The sequence below is a fragment of the Abramis brama genome (assembly GCF_963993115.1).
Source record: "Abramis brama genome assembly, chromosome: 15".
Lineage (NCBI taxonomy): Eukaryota > Metazoa > Chordata > Actinopteri > Cypriniformes > Leuciscidae > Abramis > Abramis brama.
Window position 1 is genome coordinate 37183329 of NC_139977.1, and position 12998 is coordinate 37196326.

Below are 12998 nucleotides of genomic sequence, written 5' to 3' on the forward strand. Positions count from 1 at the left end.
TATGAGGTGGCAAGGAGGTACACACGGGGTAAAACCAGCATGGTAAGACACAGTATTGATAAAAATACTTAAGCTAAATTAATATGCTTTTAATAATGTCTAAGTTGATACTTGTTCAAACCAATCACTTTAGTAAAGTTTATAACAATTTTGGAGTTATTTTGATAAATTAAATAATAAATGTTTGTTCAATAAATATAGGCTATCTGTCATAATTTTCATTTTAAAAATACAGAAACAAGATTCTTGAGATCTTTGTATTTAAATTGCTACATAAGTCTAAAACATTAAAAAATATATATAAAATAGTAGATTAAATTAGCACAGAATCAACTTTGATCAAGTCAATGATCAGCCAAATTTCCAAGTCCATCATCAAAAGCGTTTATGAAAAAAAGTGCTGAGCAGAATTTGTGCCATTGAGTGGTATAAAAGAGAATTAAGTCAAATGCGCATTTTACCCTGGTGTGACTTTATAACTGTTGTAACCTGTATATCATTTCAATTTATACTTTAAGTGTATAATATTAAATTAAATGTCTATACTACTTCCATAGGATGAGGCAGCTCAGAGAGTGAGAGCCCACTGAGCATCAGACAGTTAAACTGGCATTGACATTGAATTATTTAATTGGAAGAGTAATTATAACAACATAACTTGATTTTGCACTAAATCCTAATTGTAATCTTATTGCCCATATAAAAGAGTTGTTTTTAATTTTCTGTATTAAGATGATACTGCCTCATTCAAACTCCTTATAGTGCCCCCTTTTTTGGTTTAAGCCACTGCCCCTCAAAATGTCTGTGCACGGCCCTGTTTGCTACATTCTGAACCAAAACAACGCAGCACGTGTGTGACGTCGTGTCACATTTGAACGAGCGGAACCGATAAGCAGAATCGTTAAGCAGGCATACTAACGGTTCCAAGGAATCGATTCACTGGGCACCGGTTCTGAAGAAGAACCGGTTCTCGGTTCCCATCCCTAGTTATAGGTCTGATTAGGGCTGGGCAAAAAAATAAAAAAAAATCGATTTTTCGATTAATCGTTTTTTAAAATGTGGTCGATTCAAAATCGATTCTCAAACGCCACAAATCGATTTTTTTTCCATATTTATTTATCTATTACCTAAAAGCCAGCATTGGTTTTCCTCCACTGTTCATAGGCTTGCAAACTCCATTTCATAGCTAATGCTGTGAGATTCTATGTTTGTTTTATGTTAATCATAAAATAACCTCAACTAGTGCTGCATGATTAATCATATCACAATCACGATGTCAAGCCTACGCAATTATTTTTTTTTTTTGTAATGAAATAAACAAATTTGGGCTGTTAACGCAATTAACGCAGCATCTGTTCATTTTTGCAGCATCCTTTGGCTAGTGTTACATCATGATTGCTCTTATTCATGCAAATGCTTTTAAACCATTCATGCGCGATAAGACAAAAATGAACGCGCTGCCTGTGAATGTCCTGACTGTGACACACAGAAAGACTCGCGCTAATATCGTGCGTGCGCACAAAACAGCATGCCAGAATACAGTTCTCTTTCACACTTGAACGAACAATAACACACACAATTATGCCAAAATGTCTTTTTGTCGAGTATCTTCATAACATAAGAGCAATCTTATGATGAACGTGAAGAGTTGTGACTCGTGAGAGAATGAGGTGCGTGTGAGATAATAGTCAGCAGCGGCTGGTCCACTCTGTCCACAGAGTAAGTGATTATTTTAAACATGACGCATGTATAGATCGACCCATATTATACCTGCGTCCAAGTAACGTTAGCAGTGCTTCGCCTGTGCTTCCCCCTAATATAGTCCCACGTCAATATCTGCCTAGGAAATCGCCTAGTGTTAATCTGCATCGCTATTTGTACTCGTTGTGAATACGCAGGCCACAAGAAGTAATTAGGTGGGTTTTTTTTAATCACTTTTACTCAGGACATGCTAGCTGGCAACAAAGAATTCCATTCATTATGCTAAGCTAAGCTAGCGCCGACCCTGTCAAACTAAAACAACGCATGCACTGAGACAAAAATGCATTTGCCCACCTATCTAAATGTAGGAAAGAAGGTGAATAAGCCCTATTTCAAAAAATGCTGGAGTGTTCCTTTAAAGGGACAGTACACAGTAGCCACTAATTATCTCTTTCGTTAAAGTTATTCAAAGAACAAAGGGAACAGAGAAAAACACTGCTCTTGACTAAAGAACTTTTGTAACTTTAATAAGGATTAGTCTATATATAGGCTAATTTATAATTAATGTGGCGCAGACTGTTTGATAACTTTATTCAATTTCTGCATATGTCCTACCTGTTAGACAGGAAGAGCACAGGTAAATATGATTCTGTTTTAATGTACCCAAGTGTACCTAAAATAAAAAGAGTTTAATATACAGGTTTGTAGCTCTTAATTTCTTTTTATTAATTGACCACTTGTAAACTTTATCACTTTTCTTTTTTCTTTTTCTTTTTTATAAATATAGGATTTGTATTAAATATATATTCATTGAGTCAAATCGAAATCGAATTGTAACATCTGAATCGATACCCAGCCCTAGTTCTGATAGTGTTTTCTCTTTAGAAAACCAGCCAGGGCCCGGTTTCCCGATAACGCTCACTCTTAGCCTGCTAAGAAGACTCGAAAGATATATCTTACCAAATTTGTTTATTTTCCTAAGTGTGTTCCCCGAACTATACCTTAGAAAGCTGCTTAAGATATAGCTTCTTACGTGCGACGTGACCCGGCGCTGTCCGTGGCGATGCTGCTGAATTGTTTGAAATCGATGACTCGAGAATCAATTATTCTCTCGTGCAGGGGCTGTTTATGTGAAAAAGCGGTCATCTTTATAAAAGAAGCACTTCAGAAATAGTTGAAATTGCAATTTATTATGATTATTGGATATTATAAAAAATAATCCAAACTATAAATAGCCTATAATAGCCTATCCTACATATTTTAAAATTGTAACATAGCCTATTGCTGCCACAATAACCTTTTCAAAAATTTGCATGCCGCCTTTTCTTTCCCATTTTTGTTCGCTGAGGTGGAGCTGCGATGAAATATTGTTCTTGTGTAAATACTTTCCAGCATTTCAGTAATAAAAGTTTACATCTTGCGTACGGTGCTCGGCAGTGATCAAAAAGGATTTAAACCGTGAATTTTGAATCTCTTGTAAACTCAGAGATGTGGATTCAGACGGCAATTAAATTACCACACGACCTGTTTGTCACAAAAACAGAAGGTACTAATTTGGCCAGGGATTTTTACGCGGATTGGGTGAGAAAAACACTGATATTATGGATTCGGACGGCAATAAAATCACCGACTTACCCCAGTAAATGTTTAAAATACCGGACGAGCCCATGAGAAACAATATTAGCGTCCGAGTAGGACTTAACTGACAGTAGCCTATGCTTTCACTGGCCTTTAAAAGAGCGTTTTAATTCAATTCATAATATTGTATAATAATATAATTAAAAATCTAACAACAATCAGTGTAATGACAATTTTATTCTTTGCATGAAAACACTTGAATTAGCCTAATTTAATACTGTCTGGGTGTATTAAAACTTCAGAATTATATTCATATAGACCTGCAACAACGCTAAGAGAGAGCTACGAATGGTCCAGACCAACCTTACGAAAGTGTGACTTACAGAAGATATACTTAGCGTACGAACGTTTCGGGAACCGTCCCATAAGGTTAAGAGAGAGGTTAAGGAATAGGTTAAGAACTACTTAGAGATAAGAACGCTTTGGGAAACCGGGCCCAGAACTTTTTGTGTTTATTTGCACATTGTACTTTGTGTCTATGAGCGAAGGTCAGAGAGTAAACTGTGTTTCACTCCTGCAGGGTTTGACTGATATTAGAGCTGGTGGACAAGATCAGACATGAACTCTTCCACAGAAACAGCTGATAGCTTTACTATTCTGAACAATTCATGAAACTTTATATTACCTGCACTTCTTGTGTTTATTTCCTCTTTATGATGAATCACTTGTATTTCTTCTTCATTCCTCTTGAATTGAATTGTTTGCATTATTGACTGTTGTTTACTGTGAATAAATCTATACTGTATCAAACACTAAATAAAGATTGATTGATTGATTGACTTGTTTTCATATACAAGTATATTAATTTTGCGTCTGCTTAATAAATGTAAAGTAAATGCCAATGGTTATAAAAACAAAACAAGATAACATTCGATAACTTCTGTCTAGATTGTCTGAAAATGTGAGATGAATTTAGTGAACATCGTCAAATAAATGTGAAAACAAAACATCTTTTGGATTTATCAGTTTAAAAATGCTGGTCTCTCTCTAGTCTTAACTATGGCATGTATTCGATGATTTCACTAAAACAAATGTCCTACATTAGAAGAGAATGAGATGCTGGCTCACAGGATGATATTTATTATAACTCTTTTGAGTTCTGACTGCAAACACACTCAATGTTACGATGAGAATAAGATCAGACACACAGTTCAATCAGTGTCAGAAGAACAGAAGATCACATCATCATCTATATTTATTATATTAAGGCCCTCAGCCTTGCTGCTCCACCAGAGGCCCTCAGCCTTTAGTTTAGGGGTCAGAAACAGTGAAGAGAAAATCTGAGAATCTGATCTGAAGCTCAATGAGGATCATCATGAAGCACAAAATCAACAACACTCAAAAACATCAGCTCCTATTCCGTCAGTTTTATGAGGAAAGGAAAGTGTAGAAAACACAAACTATAGTTGCTCTTAAAAAAATGCTGTCATGAAAACTGGGATTAATACTGAATAACTGTATAGCGACAAAGGCCATGAAAGTTAAAAACAGTTTTAAGATAAAATAAAAGGGGTGGGGAGGGGGGGGCACTATAATTACAGTTATAGTGAAGAAAGAATTACAGTAGTTTATAGACTCACTTCATTTTCCAAGTGGTTTCCACACTTTCTGAAAGTAAAGCACACCAGGAAGATATAATCACAGTAAATAAAAATGAATGGATTTAACATGAGCTTTTTGTGGCATGATGCTTGGTTTTAAGTTTTATTATACTGTAACACTCTCAAAATACAAATATTTAAGTCACTTCCCAATGCAAAAAGATGTGTGTTATACAAACACCCAGAATATACATATCATTAATCAACCACATGAGCAAAATCCACCTTATCATAACTTATAGTAGTCCACATAGTCTTTGCACTAACATATGAATCGCATATCTCTTAAAGGACAATTCCAGTGAAAAATGAACCTAGGGGTAATTAACACATGGTTACCGAGTCGATCGTTCTCTGAGATGCGTTTTCATTAAAATCGAATGTAAAGAGTTTTATCTTTAAAAACAGATTAGCTCATAACACTAGTATATGGGGCACAGAGTAAGTAAAAGTAAATCGCTAGTTAATACCACTAACAAGGCTCAAAATAGCCTCACACTAACACGGTAGCATAATGAGGGTCCCTACATGCAAACCGAAGCATTGAGAACTTTGTAAGTGTACAGACAGTTTAATAAGAAGATACTTTATAAAGACAGAACATTACGCATTTACAGACAGGATCCATCTTGGTAAACAGTCTCGATTAGTCGAGCCACGAACGCCGTGCTATGTTAGATTTCACAAACGTAATTCCTACTTCCTAACACAACTACCGTTAAAGGCCCACCGACCCTTTAGATTCAGTCAGTCTCTGAACTACAGTATTAATATCATGTGACTAAAGCCAGAAAAATATACACAAGTACGAGAAGTCAAACACAAGATTTGGCCAAACACTGGACAATTTAATGCTCTTCAATATGAAGTGAATATTACTTGCTTGTTAATTGTATACATTTATAAATATGAAAATTTAACTAAATATGTAAACTGTCCAGATGAAATACACTGAAATATTCAAAATACAACAACAGATTTCTGTCTAGCTTTGTCGTACAAAATTTCGATACAAAAATATATACAGAAATATATACAACATATACATAAATCCTAAACACAGCTGTTCTTGAGAACATGATGAAGGGTTTGATGAGAATCTCCTCAGTTTTGACATCAGAATCAAACTGTACAGGCTCGTCTGGATCACAGGAGACTAGAAATCACAAATATATATCAGACTATCCTCATTGCTTTGGATTATGTTCTCAATTTAAAACAGACTAAAATGTGATGAAGGATTAAATTAAGTTCCATAATAATCAAACACTCACAGTCTGGATTTAGTCTCTCCATACTGTCACATCTATCAAGTCTCTGTCCTCTTTCCTCTGGTGATTCACTGGTTTGTGTCTCATTTCTGTCCTCCATTTTTCTCTCAGTCTTCTTGTTTTCTGCTGATCTGTGATTTCTGCTGATTTTCTTTCTCCTCTTCATTTGAATCTGTTCAATCACACAGACAGAGTTTCATTAAAGCGATATAACATCATATCACGAGACATCAGATCAACTCCTGATCAACATCTGCATGAGCTCAGTGTTATTACAGCATCTCAGATTAACTCTACAATATTCAGAATAATCAATGATGATGACAAATGACAAATATAGAAATGTGAGTTTATGTGTGAGTCCTGATAATAAACATCTTTCTCTTCTCACCTCATGTTTGATCATATTTGATTCATCAGAACGACACTTTACAGCTCCGACTGGATCAACAGAGACTGTAAATGAAGAAAACAACCCGTTATCATCATAATTATAATACAGAGACTGAACTGATGATATAGACTCAGATCATCTAACGGAGAACATGCACTTAAAATATAGAATTTAAAACATTTGTGATAAAATAGCAAATAATCCAGTCATCATATGAAGATAAAGCTCCTCAGTAAAGATGAGAAATGAAATATGAAACATGTTTCTCGCCTGTGAGAAGAAGAGAGATGTAGAATAATCCAGAGTTTATTAAATCACACTGAATATATAAAGATAAAGTCCTTCTTCTGTAGTTTGTAATGGTCCAGATATATTCCTGTCATGCATTCATTTCTCTTGTGTTCAGATTCTGCATAAATCTGTTAGAAAAAAAAGACAGAGATTTAATATATAGTTAAAGTGAAATTTCACATTTCTTAGTGATTTTTTAAATACATATTTATCTTTCAGTTTCACTACAATACTTTGTACTGTAACATCTCTGTTCATAATTAATATCTAAAAAAATACTCTTATAAAATGTTTAAAGATGAAAGTGTTTAATTACCTTGTGATGATCTGGACAGAGAGAAGCTCCAGTGTTACTGAGAGTCTGAGGAGCAGAACTGACTTTATACACTTACACACGCCACTCCTTCTTCATCTTATAACCCCGCCTCTCTCCTACTGTCACTGTTGACACCACACGCCACTCCTTCCTGTTTTACAGGTTTAGCTCAACCCACACAGGGAAACTTTTTGAGCAATCTTGTTTAAAATAAGAGTGTTAAAAGTGTTAAAATAAGAGTGTTAAAGTGTTAAAATAAGAGTGTTTTATTTGAACACTTTAACACTCTTATTTTAATACGTTAACACTCTTATTTGAACACTTTGAGTGTTAAAGTGTTAAAATAAGAGCGTTAAAGTGTTAAAATAAAATAAAAATAAGTTTATATTATATTTAAAAAATTCCTTATTTTAATATTTTATACTTATTTCGTCTGTAAGATATAGTTGATTATTAATAAGCATAACAGTGGAAACTAATCTCATGTTTTCTAATAATATTACAGACCAACATTTGACACACAATAACACTTTACATTCAAACACAAGCTCTTCTTTCTGCCCAATCTTTATCAGCAGTAAATATTTACACATCATAGTAAAGTTGTAAGTTTTTTACTGTATTATTCACAGTTTTAATTAATCTTTTATTATTCAGTCAGATTTGTGTCATCAGCTCTTCCTCTGCTCTAACATCATTTTACTCATTTTATCTTCATGAAGTTGATCATAGAGAATAACACTGGATCATCTGAGTCAGATTTAGACACGTTCGATGCTAAACTCTTATCTTTACCACACATCAGGGGCCGTATTCACAAAGAATTTTAAGGCTAAAAGTAGCTCCTAACTGGCGAATTTAGGAGCAACTCCTAAAAATAATGGGCGTGTCACTCGTAACTTTAGGACTCCTAATTTTTTTTGACTAAGAGTAATTCACGAAGCATTTTAGCCCTAAAAGTAGCACCTAAGCCTGGGACAGCTTAAAAGAAGTCGAGAGGACTCCTGACTCACTAAGACCTTCACAAACCGCTTTTTGTGGCATTTCACGTCGCGATGTTTTGAAATGCGTATGCGGCGGCTACAGGAGCTCCAATCACGAGGGAACAATTTTGCATTGTAGGCATAATGCAATAACGCCACCAACAACAACCAAAACTAGGCTACTCATTGCATGTAAACTAATTGTAACGTTTCATTGTGAATCAAATTAAAATGTTCTTCTCTTTGCAAACGTAGACAGAGGCATATAGTGACAGATTAATTCAATAATGTTGCAAAGATATTGCATCAATCCATATGTTTCATTAGGCTACTAGGCTATTTGTTTTGCCTTACTCTTTATTCATTTAGGCTATTTATTCAGTTATTCATCATCTTCCGTCCTTCGCACTACTTGTGTAGCGCACGCATTCTCAGACCTGTCACCTGTCACTCATCATCGTAGGGGAAGTGTTTGGAATCATTCCCGCGTTACAATCATCAGCCAATCAAGGTGGCCACTTCAGTCAAGCTCGTGCATGAGTAATGACGTCATCCATAGCAACGAAGACTCACTCTTAGTTTAGGAGTTGTCATTTTTCTTTACTAAGAGTAGGTCTGAAAGGCGTTGTGAATCTAAAATCTTTTAGTGCAATTTAGGAGTACTCCTAGTGGTAAGATAAAATGCTTTGTGAATACGGCCCCTGTCGATCATAAAAGCGCATCTATCCATCATAAATGTGCATCTATCCATCATAAATGTGCATGTATCCATCGTAAAAGTGCATCTGTCCATCATAAAAGTGCATCTGTCCATCATAAAATTGCATCTATCCATCATGAAAGTGCATCTATATCATCATAAAAGTGCATCTATCCATCATAAAAGTGCATCTGTCCATCATAAAATTGCATCTATCCATCATGAAAGTGCATCTATATCATCATAAAAGTGCATCTATCCATCATAAAAGCGCATCTGTCCATCATAAAAGTGCATCTATATCATCAAAAAAGTGCATCTGTCCATCATAAAAGTGCATCTGTCCATCATAAAAGTGCATCTGTCCATCATAAAAGTGCATCTATATCATCATAAAAGTGCATCTGTCCATCATAAAAGTGCATCTATATCATCATAAAAGTGCATCTGTCCATCATAAAAGTGCATCTATATCATCATAAAAGTGCATCTGTCCATCATAAAAGTGCATCTGTCCATCATAAAAGTGCATCTGTCCATCATAAGTGCATCTGTCCATCATAAAAGTGCATCTGTCCATCATAAAAGTGCATCTGTCCATCATAAAAGTGCATCTGTCCATCATAAAAGTGCATCTGTCCATCATAAAAGTGCACCATTTTTAAACTTTTTTGTTTTGGGATTGGGGGGATGTAAAAAACAGCTTGCATCACAATAGGTGTAATTGTGATTGTCAAAACATTTAGTAACTAAAAAGAATTGTATTAAGTTCAGTGACAACATGTTACAATGTTTACATGGTACAATGACTGGTAGGCTGCTGTTTTTTATTATAAGGGTTAACACAACTTTCACTTTCAGTTCAGTTCTTGGGATTTGATTTCAATCTTGATTCAATATTGACTGATTTGGATAAATATTAGGTGCAGTAGATAGTCTACATGTTATTTTTTCTCAAGAAAAAATATCTCACATAATGCTGTAAACATACAGAGAACACTATCAGCTGGTATTATTAAAGGTTACTGAGAACAGGCGCGCTCAACTCCCAGACCGTTTATGGGTGCGAGTTATAAAGAAGTTATCAAATAAAGATGAAAACTTTACTAATTATATCTCTAATTATATCTCAGATATTTATTTATACCATGTCCACACAGACGCGCTTCAGCCTAAGCCAGGGATGGGCAACTTCGGTCCTGGAGGGCCACTGTCCTCCCTAATCAAACACACCTGAACAAGCTAATCAAGGTCCTCAGGATTACTAGAAAATTACAGGCAGGTGATTTTTTCAGGGTTGGAGCTAAACTCTGTAGGACAGTGGCCCTCCAGGACCGAAGTTGCCCATCCCTGGCCTAAGCCATCATCAGTGTGTGGTGTGAAACACCAAAAGGATTGCTTTTAAACATCACAGGTGAACCCCATTAACGTCATCGAATCATCTGCACCGTCAGGTTACCAACATTGTAGAAACACACAAGGAATAACACAACAAAACAGGCCATAGATAATGCTCACATGTAACCCTTATGAACAATTACCAAAAAAATAAAAAAGACAAGAGTAAAAAAATCAAAAGGGGGTATGGTATGCCCGTTTTATTGACGAACTTACCGTCCAATGATTCTAGGTGGTCTTGGAAATGATTGGCTGGAGTTTTTCGAGTCCTGCCCGTTCCACAGATGATTAAATTGCTTAATTTTCATTTCAGTGCTTCTAACTCAGTGGCTGTAAGTGGGTTAGGAATAGGATTTCAAGTGATTTTGAAAAAATGGACAAAAAAGAGAATCACATACCCCACCTTTAACTCTCTTTTTGTTTTACCAACATAACAGAGCCCACATGGGCATTTAAGTAAGTACACAACAAAGGACGTACGGCAAGTAATTCTCCCTCTCACAGAGAATGTCTTGCCAGTCCGTGGATGTGAAAAAGAATTACCTAATCATCGCATTACAATTCACGCAACTCCTACAAGGTAGGGTGACCATATTCCAGGACATGTCCGGCCGGGGTTTCGAGATCGCCCAAAATATCCGGGATACGGCTTTTGCTTAATCGTCGCCATTCATTTTGTTTACATGCACACCTTTTGATTCAGTAGGACTGAATTAATTCCGATTGGTGAATCTGAATGTAGTGTTTACATGAACGCTAAACAAGTGATCGGTTGATGTGCGTTTTAGCATTGCTAAGAAAATTCCTGTGTTTTCGTCTCGATCGGGATCCGTGTGAAGCAGAATGCATGACCTGCAAAGCTGGCACGTATGTGTCAGTGTCAAATAATGTAATAATGTAAACATAATGAATGGTGACTGTAGAAAGCAAAAGCCGAATCCCGGGCATTTTGGGCGATCTCGAAATCCTGGCCAAACATGTCCTGGTTAAACAGGACATATGGTCACCCTACTACAAGGGAAATTGCCCGGATCAAGGGCTGTAAGCCAACTGGTAGGCGGAGTGTAAGAATCAGCTCTAACTAACATATCTCTCAAATTATGCGACCTCTTATTGGCAAAAAGTGGAGGGTTTTGAAAAGACTGGCCGATCTGTGTGTCACTAGATAAAACATGCCAATGCTTATTCACTATTGATTTAATCTCACCCGAAAGGGGAGAAAATGTCGTAGATAAGACAACTTGATTATCTGTAATGGCTGTTTTTTTTCTTAAAAAGTGATTCTCGTTCAATGCCACGTACCCTATCCAAACTTGAGTCGAGATTTGTATTATCGTAACCTTTAGAAAGGAAACGGTCATATACTTATGTTTAAATTTGTGTTCAATTTATTTAATTTGTTAATTATTTTTTTCTTTTATTTTTTTCTTTTATTATTATTTTCTTTTCTTTTTTACTCGTATTTTTTTTGGTAAAATTTTGTTCATAAGGGTTACATGTGAGCATTATCTATGGCCTGTTTTGTTGTGTTATTCCTTGTGTGTTTCTACAATGTTGGTAACCTGATGCACCTGACGGTGCAGATGATTTGATGACGTTAATGGGGTTCACCTGTGATGTTTAAAAGCAATCCTTTTGGTGTTTCACACCACACACTGATGATGGCTTAGGCTGAAGCGCGTCTGTGTGGACATGATTTAAATAAATATATGAGATATAATCAGAGAGTTTGGTTTTTCATCTTTATTATTAAAGGTTAAAAATAACAAATTAAATTAAATATAATGTGGTTTTCATTATAACAACAATTATTTAATGGCACAAATAAAAAAAGAATAGTGCACATATTTAGCAAAATACAACTCTCTATAGCTATTTTTTCTAGTCAACTAACGTGCTGGTCATTAATGGATTTCCTGAGGTAAATGCAACATTCTGTGCTGTAATTGTTCTCCTGCTGTTTTATTACACAATGCAATCACGCAGGGGCGTTCCCACAGTGTCTCGACACCGCTCGAGTTCCCTTGAAATATTCCTTTAATGCTCATGTAAATATAGCCTCAGTAAAATAGCCTAAATATTACTCATGCACTAAGGTAAGCCTACACAGTTCTCTCTGTTCTTAGTGGAAAAAGCATGCGTGTTACGTTATTATGTGACTGATAAATAAAGTAACTAATCACAAATTTTTACTTAAGTTACTTATGCGTTAAAAAACATAATTTTCTCATAACACACACACACGCGTGCACGCACACTGTAAAAAATAATTCTGTGGCTTAGTAAATATTACAGAAAATATTTAACTTTATTAACTTAATAAAATCTCTGAATATCGTTTACTTGATTGTTTGAGTTAAACATACCAAAATAATTTAGTAAAAATCCAACAGTTAATTTTATCTAAAATTTACAGTCATATTTAAGCTTTTTTCACTAAAAGAATTTAGTATTTGACTAACCAATTATTTCTGTATAATATACTTAATATATTTGTGAAATTTCTATCAAAATATTTGAGAATGTTGAATTAAACTGATCTGTTTCAAGAAACAAAAATATTACTTAATTCAAATATTATTAATATATTTAAAGGAGCTGTATGTAAGAAATCTATTTCAATTAATCATAAAATGGCCCTGATGTGTCACTAGACATTAAGAAATCATGTTAATTTCAAATACTTATATCACTGACAACAGTAG

General features: G+C 35.1%; 1 long non-coding RNA gene across 1 annotated transcript; it reads right to left on the minus strand.

Moving 5' to 3' along the window:
* Positions 1–5018: 5018 nt before the first annotated feature.
* Positions 5019–7251, minus strand: LOC311097779. The gene is made up of 5 exons (XR_014609324.1): positions 7213–7251; positions 6876–7024; positions 6603–6667; positions 6215–6383; positions 5019–6096 (listed from the first exon to the last, which is right to left on the minus strand). It is a non-coding gene; the product is annotated as an uncharacterized lncRNA (long non-coding RNA).
* Between the last annotated feature and the right edge of the window lie 5747 nt (positions 7252–12998).